The sequence below is a fragment of the Prionailurus viverrinus genome, chromosome X (assembly GCF_022837055.1).
Source record: "Prionailurus viverrinus isolate Anna chromosome X, UM_Priviv_1.0, whole genome shotgun sequence".
In the NCBI taxonomy this organism is placed as follows: Eukaryota; Metazoa; Chordata; class Mammalia; order Carnivora; family Felidae; genus Prionailurus; species Prionailurus viverrinus.
Window position 1 is genome coordinate 75,132,014 of NC_062579.1, and position 20,530 is coordinate 75,152,543.

The following is a 20,530-nucleotide window of genomic DNA, read 5'->3' on the forward strand; positions in this document are numbered from 1 at the left end:
TTTATATTCATACTCTGGATAACTCCATTCCAAAAAGGGTTTTCATAGCCCTCAAGGAAATTATTTTCCATTATACAAAATAATGTTAGCACCTGATGCCTTGATTCCTGCTCAACCGCTAGCATACTCTGAAGGAAAGCTGAGGGTCCGCTGTATTCTCAGCTAGTTAGGATATAAGGGCACAGAACCTATAATCAGTTGCAAAACAAAAGGAACTGAAGTTTTCTTGCAGCTCAGAAGTTTATTAACTGAGGTTGGACCACTTGGTGTTACTTGCTTGATCCTGAATCTCTGTGTCCTGGCTGTAGTGAGGAAGAGGACTAGCTGCTCTATTGACCACAGGTGATGTCATCCCAGGAACATGGTGAGCCCTCTCTCCTGGTTCCCTGTTGCCATATCTGGGGTCCATCACTATCAGACCCCACTTCTGTTTCTTGTGCCTGAGCTGAAGGGATGATACATTGTTTTTTTTGTTGTTGTTGTTTTTGTTTGTTTGTTTTAGGATTTTGGCATAGTAGGGGCTAAATACTTGCTGATTGTGATGCATCAGATTGAAAAATTTCCAGCCTAGTTCTGTCAACTCCCCTTTGATGAGAATAAAGCCTCCAGGAAAGTCTAGCCGAGACTCCTGCATGCCATGAACCAAACATTTGAGAAACAAATGGATTGATTCATTGATCTGTAAGCAAGGGAAAACAATGAAAAGAGGAACATCTAATGAAAAGAGGAAGAGGTTTCAGAAAAAAATCATAATGTCCTTGTACTTTTTGCTCACCAAAGATTAAGTTAACTGAGATATTCACTGACCTACCCATTCATCTGGATAAACTGTATAAATGAGAATTATCTACTTCATTTTTGAGGAGGGAATGCTATCAAGCTCCCAAAGGCAATGCATGTTCAAAAGATGTTGACCTAGCAAATTTCTGGATATTCATAAGATTATGTGGTTTTAAGTGAGTTCCTTGTATGCATTGACCTACCAAGAGGATCCCAGATATTGTAGATGAAATTATAAAGGCATGCATTGCAACAGTGCACAAAATTCAGTCCTACACATCCAAATCAGTTGATGTTAAGATGCAAAAGTAGAAGCAAGCTGGCCAAGTTTACTGCTTCCATTGCAGCATGGAATATATCCTACAGCCTAAGTCAGTATTAGTTCCTTGGAGGTGTGTAGGAGCCCACAATGTAACTTTTAAAACATAGGCTAGAGGAAAGGTCTCCCATCATAGATCTTGGACTATATAGTTAGGAAAATGACCAGGAATGACTTGGGTTGATGGGACAGTATTTCACACCTGCAAGTTACATAGCTTAGCTATGGGTCCACTTTAAAACCATACAATCACTCTTCAAACTGAAAGAGATCTATTTCAACCCTGCATATTATAGATGAGAAAACTAAAGCCAAAAGTCTTTCCCAATGATCATGCTTTTCTATTTTTAAATAGTTAGCTAACTGGCTTCCAAGGTTATGTTTACCTCTTCATCTTCCACATTCTTTTTTATTTAGTTTATTTATCTTTTTTTTTGAAAGACAAAGATAGAGCATGCAGGAGGAGCAGAGAGAAAGGGAGGAAGAGAGAGAATTCCAAGCAGGCTCCGTGCCACCAGCACAGAGCTGGACATGGTGCTTGACCTCACAAACTGCGAGATCATGATCTGAGCTGAAATCAAGAGTCAGACACTTAACCAACTGAGCCACAAAAGTGTCCCTTCATCCTCTACATTCTTGGCACCCCTCCCTATCACTACTATGGGACTCTTACCAATGATGTTATGAACACAGTTCTCCTTGGCAATATTCTGGAGTTGGCCTAAAAGAGATGCCATGTTTTCTCTTCTCAGGGCAGTAAGGTCCATGTCTTTGAGGCCTTGATGGATTTCCTGAGACACTTGTTCACTCACACTCAGCATAGCCACTTGAGGCCTAGGTAATGAAGGACAGAAAGCAGAGTGGCCTTGACATAGGGTCAGAGCAGAGTGGCCCTGACCTAGAGTCAAAGCCCAGAAAGCCCCTAATAGAAGACAGGTCCTCAAAGGATAATTCTAAGTCACCACTACTGGTAGACAGCAGGACCCCATGTACAAATTAAAAACCTTCATTGTTACCCTCAAGGGGCCAACTAATTCATACATATAGTATTATATTCATCTTCAAATAAAACAACATAAATTGGACAAAGGTTCAGTTCTATCGTTGGATTCACTCAGTATTCTTTAGTCACATAAACGTTATTTAAATCTTGTTTTAAGATTTTCTTGGTTATTTTTCTGGTTGTTCTTTTCGTATTTCACCAGTTACATTATAAATATGTTAAGAGACCTGGACTTCTAATTCCTCTTTTTATTTTCGTTGTGGTGCTCTGCATGCAGTGATGATTGATGAATATTACTGATCAACTGATAAACTTCTGGATATACATACACAAATCCAACATCACCTATTCAAATATCTAATGAATTATTTTTAGAAAAACATGATAATGAATCATTTGTAGCAAACTAGCCTTCACACTCTTCTCTTTGGAACTAAGTTTTATTACTCTATTCCAAGCCTTGACTTATCAAAAGACACCAACAATCTTTACTAGTGGCCCCCAAGGTCCTTTGTGTGGTTTCTGATGACAAACAATCAATAATATATTACCAAAAAACACATATTATTTTCAACTCTAAGAAAGATCTGCCTATGAAGCTTACCTAGAGTTAAATTCCTCTGTCAGGGCATTGGTTATGCACTTCAGTTTATCACAAATTCAGAAAACCTGAGTAAAGCATTACCAGAGAAACTTCTGGCTATTAGCAAGACTGAGGCTAGGATAGTTAACTGGTGCAGCTGGGACTCCATCTCCCACAGCCAGATTTTGTCCATCAGCAAAGTCTGTTGAGAGAGGGAAGAGTGGGTTAAGAGAGGAAACTTCTTGTAGAGATGTTAAATACAAAACAAAAAGGCAAAGCTCTAAAACACATTTGTACCTCAGGGAACTCATAATTATCAGGATCCCAGAGAAGGTTCATGTAACTCTGGAATAGCACCCTTGTGGGATTGGGGACATCTGAGTTTTTAGCTACCCAACTTTGGAGGTGAACAGGACAAGCTGCAGGAGCTGGAAGATCCATAAGAACTTGTAGATGGTATAATGAGATCTGTTGCTGCTTTGGTTAGCCATTTTGTGGTGTAATCAAGGAGATCTATGACATAAAAGTGAATATGTGAGGCTTAAAGACTAAGACTTGGTCAATAAAAATTATTTTGTGGGACTTTCTGTCCTAGTGAAATATTCCTTTTCCCTACCCTTTACCCAGAAAAGAAACTTTCTATTCAAAAATTAGAAAATACTTTATCACTGTAAGAAGGCAACCCCAAAGTCAAATCTCCCTCTCCTGAACTTAAATTTTAAACATACTGGGATGCTTGTCAAGGAGTTCTTGAAATTTAGCTCGTTCATACTGGACATAATGTTCCTGCAGGAAGGGTCAAAGGCTCTAGATAGTATAGCTCACCATGTCCATTTTCACCAGGATGAGAACATGGAAGATACTTCTGTCATAAGAAGAAATCAAATATTTACACTATGAAAGGAAATCTAGTGTGGAAGGGTGGAACTCAAGCAAGAAGTTCTAAAATCACAGTAGAGTTAAAGTGGGCCTTAAAAACAACCATCTAACTTGAATTTACAAATAAAAATACTGCAGTTAGGGACCCAAGACCACAAAGTGATTGTTGTCAGAAGTAAAGACAAATATGTCTTCTGTCCTTTTAGTTACCAGTCTAGAACTCTTTCCAATGTAGCCACTACTTTTTAGAAAGAGTACTCAGTGGAAGGGAAATGATCAAAGCCCTAATAACTATCTACGAGTAGCTGGAGTGATGGTGATTGAATTTCTAACTCACTGGTCATATCACTTTACCATTCTGAGTCTTGGTTCTCCTAGCTATGAAACAGGGATAATCTTCATTTATGTACCCTCACAGGGTATAAGTTAAGATACATAGGAGAACATCTGGGAAAGGGAAGTTTGAAATCTCTAGAAGAAAGAATTACTATGCTATGTCTTAGCATCATTTATTAAAAGGAGTCAAAATGATATAAAGATCACCAAAAAAGACGCCAAGAGACTATCCTTGGAAAACAACAGCCACTAGTCTAGGGAGGAAAATAAGAGATATTAGTCAGTTCATCAGTATAGAAGAGCAAGATAAGGCAGGAGCTACAACACAGTATCCAGCCCAGAGTTTTCTGGCACAGTTGTCTAAGGCAGATTTCAGGGTCACTACATTTAGTTTCTTACCTCAGTAATTGCACAGGATCTGCTATGCTTTCTACTTTCTGCACAGCTCCATCTTGGACTGGTGCACACAGTCAATGGAATGAAATTGTTTAGAAATCCTAACACTCTCCAATGAACAGCCCTCTTAAAACAAAGTCATCACAGTCTATGTCTTTTGGGAGACTCAAAACTATGTCTCTAAGTTTCTTGTAGGAGAATATTATTTCTTTCTGTTTAGGGACCAATTATAACACAAGGCTTCACTGGGATCAGTAATAACAATAGTGCCATATTATTTCTTGACGACAATGAGGTTAAAATATGAATAAAAATAGGAGTATCATAAAAAGAAGTGCAGAATATAAAATATAAAAAAATACACACCACCACAAGGTGATTGAAGCACTCCTAATGAGGGATAAAGACATTTTGATTGTTTTATTTGAAAGGTCAAAGATAATAAGCAAAGGAACCATTAAAGGTCATTTGAAATTGCTTTTTGACTCAAAAGTATGAGATCCTTGTGGGCATGGGCTCTTTTATTCACTTATGTGCTTCTGAAACATAGAAAAAGCTCAGTGAAAATCTTTTAAATTGAACAATATACTGTGATATTATAGCAAGATACCAACTTTCAAGCTTCATATCATACAAATAAAATGCTTCTTTAGATGGTCTATTTAAGTAATGGACCATGTTCAGAAAGGCAGTATGCAACTTAGGATATTGGTAGCCATCAACAATCCAAAGATTTGGTCTGCCCAGAAACTTAACATCCACAAATGAGAGGTTGGTTACTCACCTCCTTAAATTCTTTTAAAAGTTCAAGAGCATAAGTGAGGTCAGGGGAGTACTGGATAGCTGCGCTTTCAGATGGTCCCAAAAAGCATTGTACATTGTCTCCATGAACCTGCCTTCCAAACTATAAGAAGTTTAAATGAGCAAATTTCTCTCTACCCAGAGAACTGATACAGGATCATAATGTCCTAAATCCCAAACAGCACTTTCAAGATCATGAAAGATCATTAAATTGACAGGCCAAGAGCTATATGTAGATGGGCAGAATTGAATAAACTGAGTTTAGTATCAGATGCAAAGATGTTAACCAAATCATCTCAGAAGGGACCTCAGGGATCCAGAGAAGCTCTCCTGCAGTAGAAAGAACCATGAACTAGGGGTTGGGCCCTTGAGTTCTAGTCCTGGTTCTGCATCTAACCTAAATGTATACCTTAGTTTCTGTGTCCGTATACTTATACTTTACACTAGATATTCTTTTTATTTCAGTTTTGAAACCCAAGAAAAAATTTCCTTCTTGATAAAACTTGAAAGTTTTAGGTGCACCTCAAACTCAGCAAGCTGAAAATTCAACTCATTATCTCCCCCGTTCAGCCCTGTTCCTTATTCATGCAAACCAGAGAGCTTAGCTCTTTTCATCTTAAAAATATAATAATAATGCAAGTTTTTTTAAAACAAATACAAAAAATACAAAAACAAGTGGGTAAAAAGTCAAAGTTCATCCCCCAACACACCAATCCCACTTGTGAGATGTTACCAACACATAACTTTTGTGTGTACTGGATTCCTTCTAAATTACTTTCCCCTCATCTATTTATCTACTGGGTCACAAAATTCCAGAGATTTTGTTTCCTAAATATCTCTGTAATCCATCCCCATCTACTGTAAATTCCTACCTGAACTATTTCAATAAGTCTATTAAATGGTCCTCCTACCCCCAACAAAGTCTTACACACACAATGCCACATATTCGTGCTAAAATCAAGGATTTTTTTTAAAGATACAAATGTGATCATGATGGCATGGTTTACCATGATTTCATGAGCAATGCTAAGTTTAGAAACTTCGTTAACTGTCTCTATCAGATCTGTGACAGAAAGTACTTCAGGTCTGCTCTCTGGAAAAAGGCATAGCAGTCATCATCAGAGAACCCACACAAGTAGAATTTCTATTTTATTTAGAGATTTACTCAGTGACGTAAGACCACAAAATTTAGATCCATCAAACATCCTACATGGATTCACTCAATCATTCTAGTATTTGGAGGTTTTCTGAACTCTTTGACCTTCAATAGCACTGTAACTCTCTGAGAATTCAGGCACGAAGAGAAGTTTATGAAGAGGAAAAAGTGAAACTGATTTCAAAACCTTTTGCTTGAAATATCAAAATTGTAAGTAAACACAGCAAAGAAACACTGACAAATTAATAATTATGATTTATAAAATAAATATTTTTATGAGTTACTGTTTCTACTATTTTTTTTAGTTTCAGGAGTATAATTTGCTGATTCATCACTTATATACAATACCCAGTGCTCATCACAAGTGCCTTCCTTAATACCCATCCCCCATTGAATCCACCCCCCCCACCTCCCATCCAGCAACCCTCAGTTTATTCTCTGTAGTTAAGAGTCTGTTTTATGGTTTGACTCTCTTTGTTCACCTGTTTTGTTTATTAGATTCCACATATGAGTGAAATCATATGGTATTTGTATTTCTCTGACTGACTTATTTCACTTAGTATAATACGCTTTAGCTCCATCCATATCTTTGCAAATGGAAGGATTTCATTATTTTTTATGGCTGAGTAATATTCCATTGTATATATATACACACCACATCTTCTTTATCCATTCATCAGGAGATGGACATTTGGGCCCTTTCCATAATTTGGCTATTTTTGGTAATGCTGCTATAAACATCAGGAATAAATTCAAGATAGATGAAAGACCTAAATTTAAGATAGCAGCCTATCAAATTCTTAGAGAAGAACACAGGCAGTAACCTCTTTGACATTGGCCTTAGCAACTTCTTACTGGATATGTCTCCTGAGGCAAGAGAAACAAAAGCAAAAATACACTATTGGGACTTCATCACATTAAAAAACTTCTGCACAATGAAGGAAACAATCAACAAAGCTAAAAGGCAACCTACAGAATGGGGCAAGATATTTATAAATGACACTATCTGATAAAACGTTAGTATCCAAAATATATAAACAACTTACAAAACTCAACACCCAAAAAATAAATAATCCAATTAATAATGGGCAGAAGACATAGACAGTTTTCCAAAGAAGACATCCATATAGCCAACAGACACATGAAAATATGCTTAACATCACTGATTGTCAGGGAAAAAGAAATCAAAACTACAATGAGATATCACCTGAAACCTGTCAGAAGGGCTAAAATCAACAACATAATAAACAACAGGTGTTGGTGAGGATATGGATAAAAAGGAACCCTCTTGCACTGTTGGTGGGAATGCCAACTGGTGCAGCCACTATGGAAAACAGTATGGAGGTTGCTCAAAAAGTTAAAAATAGAACTACCTTAGGATCCAGTAATTGCACTACTAGGTATTTACCCAAAGAATACAAGAACATGAATTCAAAAGGACATATTCACCTGTATGTTTATATCAGCATCATTTACAATAGCTCAAATATGAAAGCAACCTAAGTGTCCATCAATAGATGAATAGATAAAGAAGATGTGGTATATGTATATGTATATATATATATATATATGTATATATATGTGGTATATATATATATATGTGGTATATAAGATGTGGTATATATATATAATATATATATATATTATTTTGCTTGATATATATATGTATATATATATATACATATATATATCAAGCAAAATAAGTCAGCCAGTGAAAGACGAATACCATATGATTTTACTCATATGTGAAAATTAAGAAACAAAACAAATTAGCACAGGGGGAAAAAAGAGAGAGGCAAATAAAGAAACAGATTCTTAGGACACCTGGGTGGCTCAGTTGGTTTAACATATGACTCTTGATTTCAGCTCAGGTCGTGATCTCATGGTTTGTAGGATTGAGCTCTGTGTTGGGCTCATGCTGATAGTACAGAGTCTGCTTGGGATTCTCTTTCTCCCTCTCCCTCTGCCCCTCCCCCACTTGCTCACGTGCTTTCTCTCTCTCTCTCTCTCTCTCTCTCTCTCTCTCTTTCTCAAAATAAATAAATAAATAAACTTTTTAAAAAAGAAACATATTTTTAACTATAGAGAACAAACTGATAGTTACCACAGGGGACGTGGGTAGGGGAATGATTAAGTAGGTGATGGAGATTAAGGAATGCATTTGTTGTAATGAGCACTGGGTGTTGTATAGAAATGCTGAATCACTAAATTGTACACCTGATAATAATATTGCACTGTGTGTTAACTAACTGAAATTTAAATAACAATTTTAAGAAAAAAACACTACCAAAAAAGAAAACTACATGCTAGTTTCTCTGATGAACATAGATGCAAAAATCCTGAACAAAATATTAGCAAACCAAATCCAACAATACTTTTAAAATATATGCAATACAATCATGTGGGATTTACTCCTGGCATGCAATGATACAATGTTTGCAAATCAGTCAACTTGATACATCACATTAACAAGGGAAAGGATAAAAACAATATCACCTTTTTAATGGATTCAGAAAAGCATTTGACAAAGCACAACATGTACTCATGATAAAAACTGTCCAAAAAGTAGGCTTGGTGGGGGGCGCCTGGGTGGCTCACTGGGTTAAGAATCCAACTCTTGGTATCCGCTCAGGTATCTGCTCATGGTCCATGAGATCAAGCCCCTCATTGGGCTTGGTGCTGACAGTGTGGAGCCTGCTTGAGATTCTCTGACTCTCCCTCTCTCTCTCTCTGCCCCACCCCCGCTTGCTCTCTGTCTCAAAATAAATAAATAAATATTGTGGTTTTTTTTTAAACTAGGTTTGGTGGAAACATACCTCAACATAATAAAGGCCATATATAAAAAAACCCACAGTAACATCATACTCAATGGTGAAAAACTCAGAAATTTTCCCCTAAGAGCAGAATAAGACAAGGATATCCACTCTCACCACTTTTATTCAATAGTACTGGAAGTCTTAGTCACAGCAAGTAGACAATAAAAAGAAATAAAAGACATCCAAATTAGTTAGGAAGAAATAAAACTTTCACTATTTGTAGATGGCATAATACTATATATATATAAAAAAAAACTAAAGATTCCACCAAAAAAAAACTATTAGAACTGATAAACGAATTTAGTAAAGTTGCAGGATACAAAGATCAATATACAGGAATCTGTTGCATTTCCATACTCTAATAATGAAGTAGCAGAAAGAAATTAAGAAAACAATCCCATTTACAATTGCACCTAAAAGAATAAAATGGGTAGGAATAAACTTAAAGAAGGGAGTGAAAGACCTGTACTCTGAGGACTATAAAACACTGATGAAAGAAATTGAAGATGACACAAACAAATGGAAAGATATTCTATGTTCATAGATTGGAGGAACAAATATTGTTAAAATGTTTATATTTTCCAAAGCAATCTACAGATTCAATGCAATCCTTATCATAATACCAACACTATTTTTCACAAACTAGAACAAAAATCTTAAAATTTGTATGGAACCACAAAAGACTTCTTGAGAAAGAAGAACAAAACAGGAGGTATCACAATCCAAGGTATACTAAAAGCTATAATAATCAAAATATAATGGTATTCACACAAAAATAGACACATAGATCAGTAGAACAGAATAGAGAGCCCAGAAATAAACCTACACTTTTATGGTAAATTAATCCATACAAAAAAGGCAAGAATATACAATGGGAAAAAGATAGTCTCTTCAACAAATGGTGCTGTGAAAACTGGGCAGTCACATGTAAAAGAATGAAACTGGATCACTTTCTTACACCACACACAAAAACTCTAAATCGATTACAGGCCTAAAAGTGAGACCTAAAATTTCTAAAATAAGACATAGGCAGTAATCTTTTTTTTTTTTTAATTTTTTTTTCAACATTTTTATTTTATTTTTGGGACAGAGAGAGACAGAGCATGAACCGGGGAGGGGCAGAGAGAGAGGGAGACACAGAATCGGAAACAGGCTCCAGGCTCCGAGCCATCAGCCCAGAGCCTGACGCGGGGCTCGAACTCACGGACCACGAGATCATGACCTGGCTGAAGTCGGACGCTCAACCGACTGCACCACCCAGGCGCCCCGGCAGTAATCTTTTTGACACAGAAACATTTTTCTTGATATATCTCCCTTGGCCAAGGTAAACAAATGCAAAGTTAAACTATTGGGACTACACCAAAATTAAAACTTGTGAACAATGAGGGAAACCATCAATAAAAGAAAAAAACAACTCACCTAATGGGAGAAGATATTTGCAAATGATGTATCTGCTAAGGGGTTAATATCCCAACTATACAAAAGAACTTATACAACTCAATACCCCAAAAATAAATAACCCAACTAAAAAATGGACAGAAGACATGCATAGACATTTATCCAAAGAAGACATCCAGATGGCCAACAGACACATGAAAAGATGCTCAACATCACTGATCATCAGATAAATGCAAATCAAAACCACAATGAGTATCACTTCACATCTGTCATAATGGCTAAACCAAAAACACAAGAAACAGCAAGTGTTGGCTAGGATGTGGAAGAAAAGGAACACTCATGCACTGTTGATGGGAATGCAAAGTGGTGCAGCCACTGTGGAAGAAAGTATGGAGGTTCCTCAAAAAAACAAAAACAGAATTTCCCTATAATCCAATAATTCCACTACTAAGTATTTACCCAAGAGTATGAAAGCACTAATTCAAAAAGATATATGCACCTCTATGTTTATTGAAAAATGATTTACAATAGCCAAATTGTGGGAGTAATGTAAGTGCCTATCAATAAATGAATGGAGAATGAAGATGTGGTATATATACATAATGAAATATTACTCAGCCATAAAAAGAATAAAATCTTGCTATTTGCAACAACATGAATGGATCTAGAGGGCATAATGCTAAGTGAAATAAGTCAGTCAGAGAAAAACAAATACCATCCAATTTCACTGATATGTGGAATTTAAGAAACCAAAGGACAAATGGAAAAAAATAGAGACAAACCAAGAAACAGACTCAACTATAGAGAACAAACTGATGGTTACCAGAGGGAGGTGCATGGGGGGATGGGTGAAATAGGTGAAGAGGATTAAGAGTACACTTACCATGATGAGCACTGAGTAATGTATACAATTGGTGGATCAGTATATTGAAACTAATATAACATTGTATATTAACCATACAGAATTAAAATCTTAAAAAACAGTCTCTTAAATATAGAGAATAAAACGGTGGTTGCCAGAGGGTAGGTGGGGAGGGGGATGAGTGAAACAGTTGAAGGGGATTACAAGTAGATTTATCTGTCTGTTTCTGTCTCAAAAATAAATAAACATTGAAAAAAGTTGTTGAGGCACTTGGGTGGCTCAGTCGCTTAAGCGTCCAAATTCATTCAGGTCATGATCTCATGGATTGTGGGTTTGAGCCCTGCATCGGTCTCTGGGCTGACAGCTTAGAGCCTGGAGCCTGCTTCGGATTCTGTGTCTCCCTCTCTCTCTCTGCCCCTCCCCCACTCATGCTCTGTCTCTCTCTATCAAAAATAAACATTAAAAATTTTTTTTAAATTGTTGAAGAGTAGACTTATCATGATGAGCACTGAGTAACATATAGAATTATCGAATCACTGCATTGTACACTGGAAGCTAATATACACTGTATGTTAATTATTCTGGATTTTATAAATAAGTAAATATGTAATCTATTTCCAAAGACTCTCAAGGATTGTCAAACACAAGTTATTATGCTTTGTTGGCCTCTTTCTCTATAGCCAAAATGTCTTTCAATTTTACCTGCTGGTAAAGTTCCTAGGTCCTATATGTAAATATTCAAAGGGGAAAAAAAGACAACAAAAATAATAATCCAAAAGAGGAGTAGTGAAAGGATGAGGAAGGAAAAATGCAAGGTTGCAAGAGACTTCTATGCTCCTAAAAGACACTTAAGCCACAGGCAGTCTATTACTTTAATGTAACTGCTATCAAGCACTACCCAAGGATGTGATGGTAGAATTCTAGACGTACCAGGAGAGTGGTCATCTAAACAGAAACTCTTGTTTTCCTGGCTCTTCCCTGGTGTTTTAGGCTTATAAGCCCCACTCTATGCTTCACGGGGATCATTTTGTAGCACACTTTATTCAATCTTGGGCATCTTGATGTTATCTGGAATGAGGAAGACAAGAAGAGGTAAGCTGTTGGTAGTATAAGATCTGGCTCTGACCAGGGATGAGGGAGAGGAGGGCTCTTCAGCTGTCATTGTGTGCCTTGATGACAGAACCTACTTCTCCCAGTTAAGGTGGTTAGGAACAAAGTCTTCAAGAGCCTCTTATTGCAATAGCTAAGGTCCTCAAACAGCCTTGGGGGAAGGAGAACTTGAGATTAGTAGGACTGCCTTTCCTTAAATCAAAGCAGTTAAGGATAAGGCAAGCAAAAGAGGAAATCAAGGCCCAGAGATGGACAATGACTTGCCAAAAAGCACTGCACAGAAAGAGTGGAACTAGGAGAGGAAACTTCCTCAACTCTGACTGCCTTTTATTAGTCCAGGAATGAGTCCCTTCCTCCTTAAATTTCACCCCAGACCCACCTTTGACTATGAAGAGAGTAGTGGCTAGACTCATGCAGCAACAGACCCCCTTGGGGACCCTGGTCCCTCACCTCCTCCCAGCCCTCGACCTGCTGCCCTTAGGCAGCTGCTTCTGCTAATGAAGCCCTTCTGTCTCATCAGTCTGGTCCTGGAGCATACCTTGGTAGACAGGGCAGGAAGGGAGATTGTCAAGGGATGATGAGCTGTAGCATGCTAACATTTGATCTATTTCATTTTTAAAATTTATGCCATTCTGCTGATTCCTTTTTTTATTTTTTTTTACATTTATTTATTTTTGAGAAACAGAGTGAGACAAAGTGTGAGAGGGGGAGGGGCAGAGAGAGAAGGGACACAGAATCCAAAGCAGCCTCCAGGCTCTGAGCAAGCAGTCAGCACAGAGCCTGATGCAGGGCTCAAACCCACAAACCTTGAGATCATGACCTGAGTCGAAGTCGGACGCTCAACCGACAAAGCCACCCAGGCATCCCTACTATTCTGCTGATTCTTAATACATTTTTGTCATGAACTAAAAATTATCGATTTCGCCATAATATTTTTGTAGTACAATTTGTTCAAAGGAAAATAGTGGATTTTTTCAACAATATCAAAATTATCTGTCTTACTAAGTAGTCATTTCTATTAGTTAATTTTCTAGGATACTAACATTCAATATCAAAGGCTTTTTTCAGAAATGGCTACATTTTTATAATATGAATTATAGTATCCTAAAGTTTTATGTATTTATCTATTATTTGGCCTTGTGGCATGACAAATTTAAAAAGTAAGGAGTTGGGCCAGGCAGGTGATGGGCAGGATGGACAACCTTGGAGCAGTACTTGGAGGACACAATGAAGAATCCATCCATTGTTGGAGTCCTCTGCACAGATTCCAAGAATTTTATCTGGGCTGCTGCAGGACTTTGTCAGATTGGCATGCTGGGTGATCTCGGTTCTAACCCAGCAAGCAGCTAAGCTAATCTCAGACCCCACTGATATTCCTGTGGTGTGTCTCGAATCAGATAATGGGAACATTATGATCCAGAAACATGATAGCATCATGGTGGCAATGCAAAAAATGGCCTCTTGACATCTCATATCAGTTCTCCAGCAGCATGTCATTTGGGGTTGATCCTACCTTATGTTAATTACCTTGTAGAACTATTAAGGTTCTAGTAGTTAGGCCATTTATTTAGTGTTCATTGGGCACTTTTCTGTTAGTTTTAGAGTATGCTGCTTTTTTAATAATTTATTGTCAAGTTAGCTAATATACAGTGTATACAGTGTAGTCTTGGCTTCAGGAGTAGATTCCCATGATTCATCACTTACATACAACACCCAGTGCTCATCCCAAGTGCCCTCCTCAATGCTCATCTCCAATTTTCCTTCCCCCCCCAATTCCCACCCCCATCAACCCTCAGTTTGTTTTATGTATGCTGCTTTTTGACACCCAATGGACTGACTCATCAAAATATTAGTAAGAAAGGATCGTGTTTTGAAGCAGCAGATCCAGGTCAATTGAGGTCATAGAATTTTGTTATATTCAATAAATCTGGTTGGAGGAAAGCTTGGATATTTTCTGGATTCTTATTTTATTTTATTTTTATTTTTTTCAATATATGAAATTTATTGTCAAATTGGTTTCCATACAACACCCAGTGCTCATCCCAAAAGGTGCCCTCCTCAATACCCATCACCCACCCCCCCCTCCCTCCCACCCCCCATCAACCCTCAGTTTGTTCTCAGTTTTTAACAGTCTCTTATGCTTTGGCTCTCTCCCACTCTAACCTCTTTTTTTTTTCTTCCCTTCCCCCACGGGTTTCTGTTAAGTTTCTCAGGATCCACATAAGAGTGAAAACATATGGTATCTGTCTTTCTCTGTATGGCTTATTTCACTTAGCATCACACTCTCCAGTTCCATCCACGTTGCTACAAAGGGCTATATTTCATTCTTTCTCATTGCCACGTAGTACTCCATTGTGTATATAAACCACAATTTCTTTATCCATTCATCAGTTGATGGACATTTAGGCTCTTTCCATAATTTGGCTATTGTTGAGAGTGCTGCTATAAACATTGGGGTACAAGTGCCCCTATGCATCAGCACTCCTGTATCCCTTGGGTAAATTCCTAGCAGTGCTATTCTTTTTTTTAAAAGTAAGAATACAAAAAAGATTTCATATGGGTTATATCTGCCAATATTTATTTTATTAATTATTAAAGCTCAATTAAAAATGTTTTTGTTAATTCATTTAAAAATTACCCTAAATATCAATTATATCACTTAAACATGAATTAAACTTTTACATGAAAAATATGAGGAAATGATCATTTTTTATGTACTTAAAAATCTTTTTCATATCTGTCCTAATAGAAAGCCACTGTATTCCTGTATCTGCTTCACACTAAATAAACTTCCAAAATAAGTTTATTATGGAAGTAGTTTATACCTTACAGACCCTTCAAAAAGCTAACCTAGAAAGTCTCAGAACTGACCATTTAGTAACTCATTATTTAGCAAATCAACTCATCATCAGGGAAATACAAATAAAAACCACAATGAGATACCACCTTACACCTGTCAGAATGGCTAACATTAACAACTCAGGCAACAACAGATGTTCACGAGGATGTGGAGAAAGAGGATCTCTTTTGCATTTTTGGTGGGAATACAAGCTGGTGTAGCCACTCTGGAGAACAATATGGAGGTTCCTCAAAAAACTAAAAATAGAACTACTCTATGACCCGGCAATTGCACTACTAGGCATTTATCCAAGGGATACAGGTGTGCTGTTTCGAAGGGACATATGTACCCCCATGTTTATAGCAGCACTATCAACAATAGCCAAAGTATGGAAAGAGCCCAAATGTCCATCAATGGATGAATGGATAAAGAGGATGTCATTATTTAGCAAATCAATTATGGAACAAACTCACTATTTCCTTTTGAGCAAATTGCACTATAGATACATTAAACTAAAGCTGATAATACTTAGTTCATTGTAAAAGAAAACAATATTTTAAAATCATCAGGTCATCACAAGTCCAAAAAGTGAAGTAGATAAAACTCTACTGGGATACAGTTCTTATTATGAAAACTTAGGTGGTTCCAAAAATAGCTTTTGGTTTTTGATGCTCAGATCCCTCTGAGTACACTTCACTTACAGCTACTGTTCTTGGTGACAGAATTTTTGCCTTCAGATCTAGTGTTCTTGGCCAGCTCCCTGGCCAGCTGTTTGGACCCCCTTGAAGGTGGTAGTCAAAAGTCTTTGTAATGAGACAACTGGTGAGCCTTGTCTGAGATGTACTGGAGAATACTATTAAGAAAAGAGTTCATTTTATACCTGGCCTCATAAAATGATGATACACCTGTCTCAGAGCCTTGTAGACATAGATGAAATAATTGTCTCAGTAACATGTATTTTGGTTCTATTCCTTCAGGGTTTTAGAGGCATCTTCATCAGATCCCTTGTTGTTACATAGAAAATTTAGCAGAAAGTCCAGGTATTGTGTAAAAACCTTTTCAGTACCTTGGAAAAACATCAGCGCCTGGGGACAGGGTAGGGTGTATTTATAGGCCTTGTATTCACATGAGTTATTGAGTAAACTCAATATCTAATTAGGTAAAATGTAATGCAACAAAGCCTGCCAATAAACTACACCATGTTAAATGTGATTGGATACTCTTCCTATTTGGCATGAGCCAATTAGAAAGCAAGGAATAATCAGATTGATGGAAACTTCCTGTGGCTTCCATAAAAGCATTTTGAACAGACCTCTGCCTACAGTACCAAATTAATGTAGAGATATAGCTAGCTCTACATATTGTTTGGGGACTGCATTACATTACTTGTCTGCATGAATCTTCTCCCAGTCCTCTTCTACAAAGCCCCCTCCTCTGCTCTGCACTTTTTTTTCCTATCTCTATACAAAACTGTTTGTCCCTGTATTAAGCCCATGAGGATGGGAACATATATTTCCTCCATGGTCTGCTTAGCTCAACTGAATTTTCCCAATAACCTTTTGTGGTATAGACTCTTTTTAGCCTCATTTTTAGATGAGGTAGGAGAAGAGACAGAGAAACTAAGTAACCTGTCCAAAGATGACACTGCTGGTACGTGGAAAATCATGTACCAGGTTGGTCTGAGTCCAAAGTCCAAGCACTTGAGCACTGCCCTCTGTCATACTCTCTGTCAGACTGTGGTGGTATCTTCAATGCATGGATACCCAGACAATCTGAGGTGATCCCATCTTTACAGCAAGCTTTTCCATAGCCTTATCTTTTATTCAAAGGCTTTATTATCAGCTCAGAGGCATAAAAACAAAAACCTCAAGTCAATATCCCTGCAAAATATTTTCTTGTGCAACCACTGGAAGTTTTTTGAGTAGTAGTTAACATGCTCAACACTTCCTGTGCTCAATTCTATATTGCAATAGCTGTCTTAAGCATATGCAAAGCCATTCCATGTTTCATAATTGTGTCCAATATACTGTGGAGGTAATTTTGGGAAGCATAGAGTGGAAAAAGTTTCCATGTTGGGATTAAACTGCTATTATTTGATGACCCACATTCAGCTCTCTACACTTAAACGTTGCTACAGAAACCTGAATGTTGTTCCCATAGGTAGAATATACAGTTATACAACAGAGAAATTGGTGATCCCATCAACCAATACTTTTGCCTTTAATTAGTTACCAGAGTTATGTCAGCATCCCTTCCTGGCTCTTTGGAGATGTTTCCTCGCCATTTGATATTACTGGAGAGAACAAAATATTCAGTGAAATAGTCAAGTTGAGGACTTAATTATAATTATTACTGAAAAGGAAAATTTATTGAACATTGGAGTCCGTGTCATACCTATTAAAAAGAAGATTTAATGAACCAGAACTTTCTCTACCTCTAACATTGCCAGTTTACCACCCTTATAGATTAGACTCCTGTTTCAGTTGGTGTTGTTTAAACCAGGCATTGCTAAACTACTAAGAGTCACCATTGACTAATTTATGGGGAATACTTCAATTATCTTTCATGACATATCTGTGAAATAAATATTATCTCCATCTTTATGGATGAAGAAACTGAAACACAAAAGATCATCATTTGCCCAAGATCATACAGATGGGAAGTTGGACAGCCAATAATAAAATATATTTCAAAGTATTTAAGTGTCCAGGGGCAAGATATTTTTGTCAGATGTGAATGTGAATTCATTAAATTTTAAGGTATTTATAAAACTCACATACCTCTGCAATGTCATAAGTATTTTAAGTCATGACACTAAATGAGATTTTTTATCTTCTGCACAGATGGAGCAGGAATGAAATTGTTTGACTTTTCTCTTTTGATTAACTTCCTGCACCTTTTTTTTCCAGCATATATTATTTCTTTAAGACATTTTGCCCTTTTATATTCTTGGTAATTAAGGCCATATCTCTCTGTGTACATTAATGGGATAAATGTGTAAAAGCACTGTCCAAGTAATTAAGTTACCTTTGCAAAGGACGTGGATGAGAAGACAACCATTTAACCTGTGGAAGTAGCTACTGATTACAAAGTTTAACTATAGAAGTAGAGGAGCTGAACTACAATCTGTCAAACTTACTGTGCACAGATACAGTCTGAGCCGAGGCTGAGGGAAAGACCCTGGCTTCCAGTTTTTGCTCCACTGCTGTCTCTAGGAAAATAGAAAAGTAAACTTAAATTGTCATGTATTCAACAAGATGTCTAATGAATCAGAATGAATTAGGTTCAGGACACTGGAACAGCCAGGTACCAAGAAAAAGCATTTATATCCATAGGCAGTTCTCTTATAAGAAAGCCTACTTTAGATTGGGAAACCTGGGGTTCTGAAGCAGGTGGAAAAGTCCAGGGCTTGATTCAGGAGACATAACCACATCATTCTCCACCCCCCATGTAAAGCAAGATATCAAAGGAAGAAATATTCATATCCTCTTTGTCAATATGGTGGTAATAAAAATAATAATAATAATAATAATAATGCAGCTCCTTTCTATTCTCTCCCACATCTGTCCCTGCCACCACTAATTCTCTGTTTACCAATTGCTTGTCCTCTTACAATTCAGGCCCAGCCTTTGTGAAAATACATCTGAATTCAAAACCTAGCTGTAGAGAAACCTATCATGGTTGAAGCATGTGCAATACACATTTTCCCTTCTATGACTCACTAAACAGAGTTTATTATTTTTAACTTTATTTCCAATCTCCAACAATGGCACTCTGCCCATGGATCATTCTAGGTAAGTACAGCTTAAAGAAGCAGAAGAATGTACAGCACAAGGACCTGTAAAGGCTGAATACACACCTTAAAATGTGGCTCTCCCTCTTTTTAACCCTCTTTTCTTAAGATCTTCACAGAGTCACAAAGTCACTCATTTGAATTCTTGCCTTATTCCTTATATGAATCTATAAGTCCTTGGAGAACAGAATTCTCTTCTCCTTGTCTCCCATATTCCATATACAGATCCTTAGACTTAACAGGCTCTTGACAATGGTCGGCTTAATTGAAGAAATGCTTTACCCTTTAAAGGATAAAGTCTGTGCTATCCCAGCCTCAAAAGCATTTTAAGTGGTAAACCATTTATCTAAAGCAGTGTTTTTTTTTAATGTTTATATATTTTGAGAAAGGGAGGGAGAGAACACACATGAGCAGGGGTGGGGCAGAGTGTGAGGGAGAGACAGAATCCAAGCAGGCTTTGCACTCTGATGCAGGGCTCATGAACTGTGAGATCATGACCTAAGCTGAAATCAAGAGTCAGACGCTTAACCTACTGAGCTCCCCAGGCAGTGGTAGTTCACCCCTGAATCAGTGATACTTAAACTTAATTATGTATCAGAATCACCTGGAAGACATGTTAAACCACAGAGTACTAGGTCATTCCCTTAGACCTAAGTTAGTAGGTCTAAGATGGGGCCTGAGAATTTGTATTTCTAACAAGTTCCCTGGTGAAGCTGATGCTGCTGATTCAGAGACCACACTTGGAGAATAAGTGATTTAAAGTAAAAGTCTTGCAGACTAATTACTCCATCAGTTTCCTGTAAAGACATCAATAATATTTACCCATATCCAGGAAACAAAGACTATACATGAAAGAGGCCCAGAAGACAGATATTGGAAACATCTGAAGCCATGCATCACAGAGAGAAGTGGTCATATATACATCATCACTTTTCAAAACTATGACATAAGAACATCCCTTGACTCACTGAATCTGAATCTCCTGGGGCAAGGCCTAGGAATACTCACTAATCACTAAGAGTTATTCTCAGGCTCATGACTCAGGGACCACACTTTTAAAAGTTCTGCTGTATATATTCTCAAATAATTATCAAACAGCCAAGGGAAATTATGTATATCATCCTAAGTTACCTTCTTTTCTTGAGTGGCACCTTCTCCTGTGTGACCTAAAATGTCTCTTTTCCAGAGAGTGAAGCAAATCATAAGAGACTATTAACAACCCTAAGCAAACCATAAGAGACTCTTTTTTCTCTTATAGAGAAAAAACTGAGACTTGATGGAGGGAGGTGGACAGGGGATAGGTTTAAATGGGTGATGGGTATTAAGAAGGGCCCTTGTGATGAGCGCTGGGTATTATATGTAAGTGATGAATCACTAAATTCTGTACCTGGAACAAATTTTACTATATGTGTTAACTAACTAGAATTTAAATAAAAACTTGAAATAAAAAAAGGTTTAA

General features: G+C 37.3%; 2 pseudogenes; one reads left to right on the plus strand and one right to left on the minus strand.

Annotated features, from left to right (window-relative positions):
* Positions 1-329: 329 nt before the first annotated feature.
* LOC125157010 (T-complex protein 11 X-linked protein 2-like) lies at positions 330-12,274 on the minus strand (annotated as a pseudogene).
* A 128-nt stretch (positions 12,275-12,402) lies between these two features.
* On the plus strand, positions 12,403-13,904 carry LOC125157011 (ragulator complex protein LAMTOR5-like; annotated as a pseudogene).
* The last annotated feature ends 6,626 nt before the right edge of the window (positions 13,905-20,530 follow it).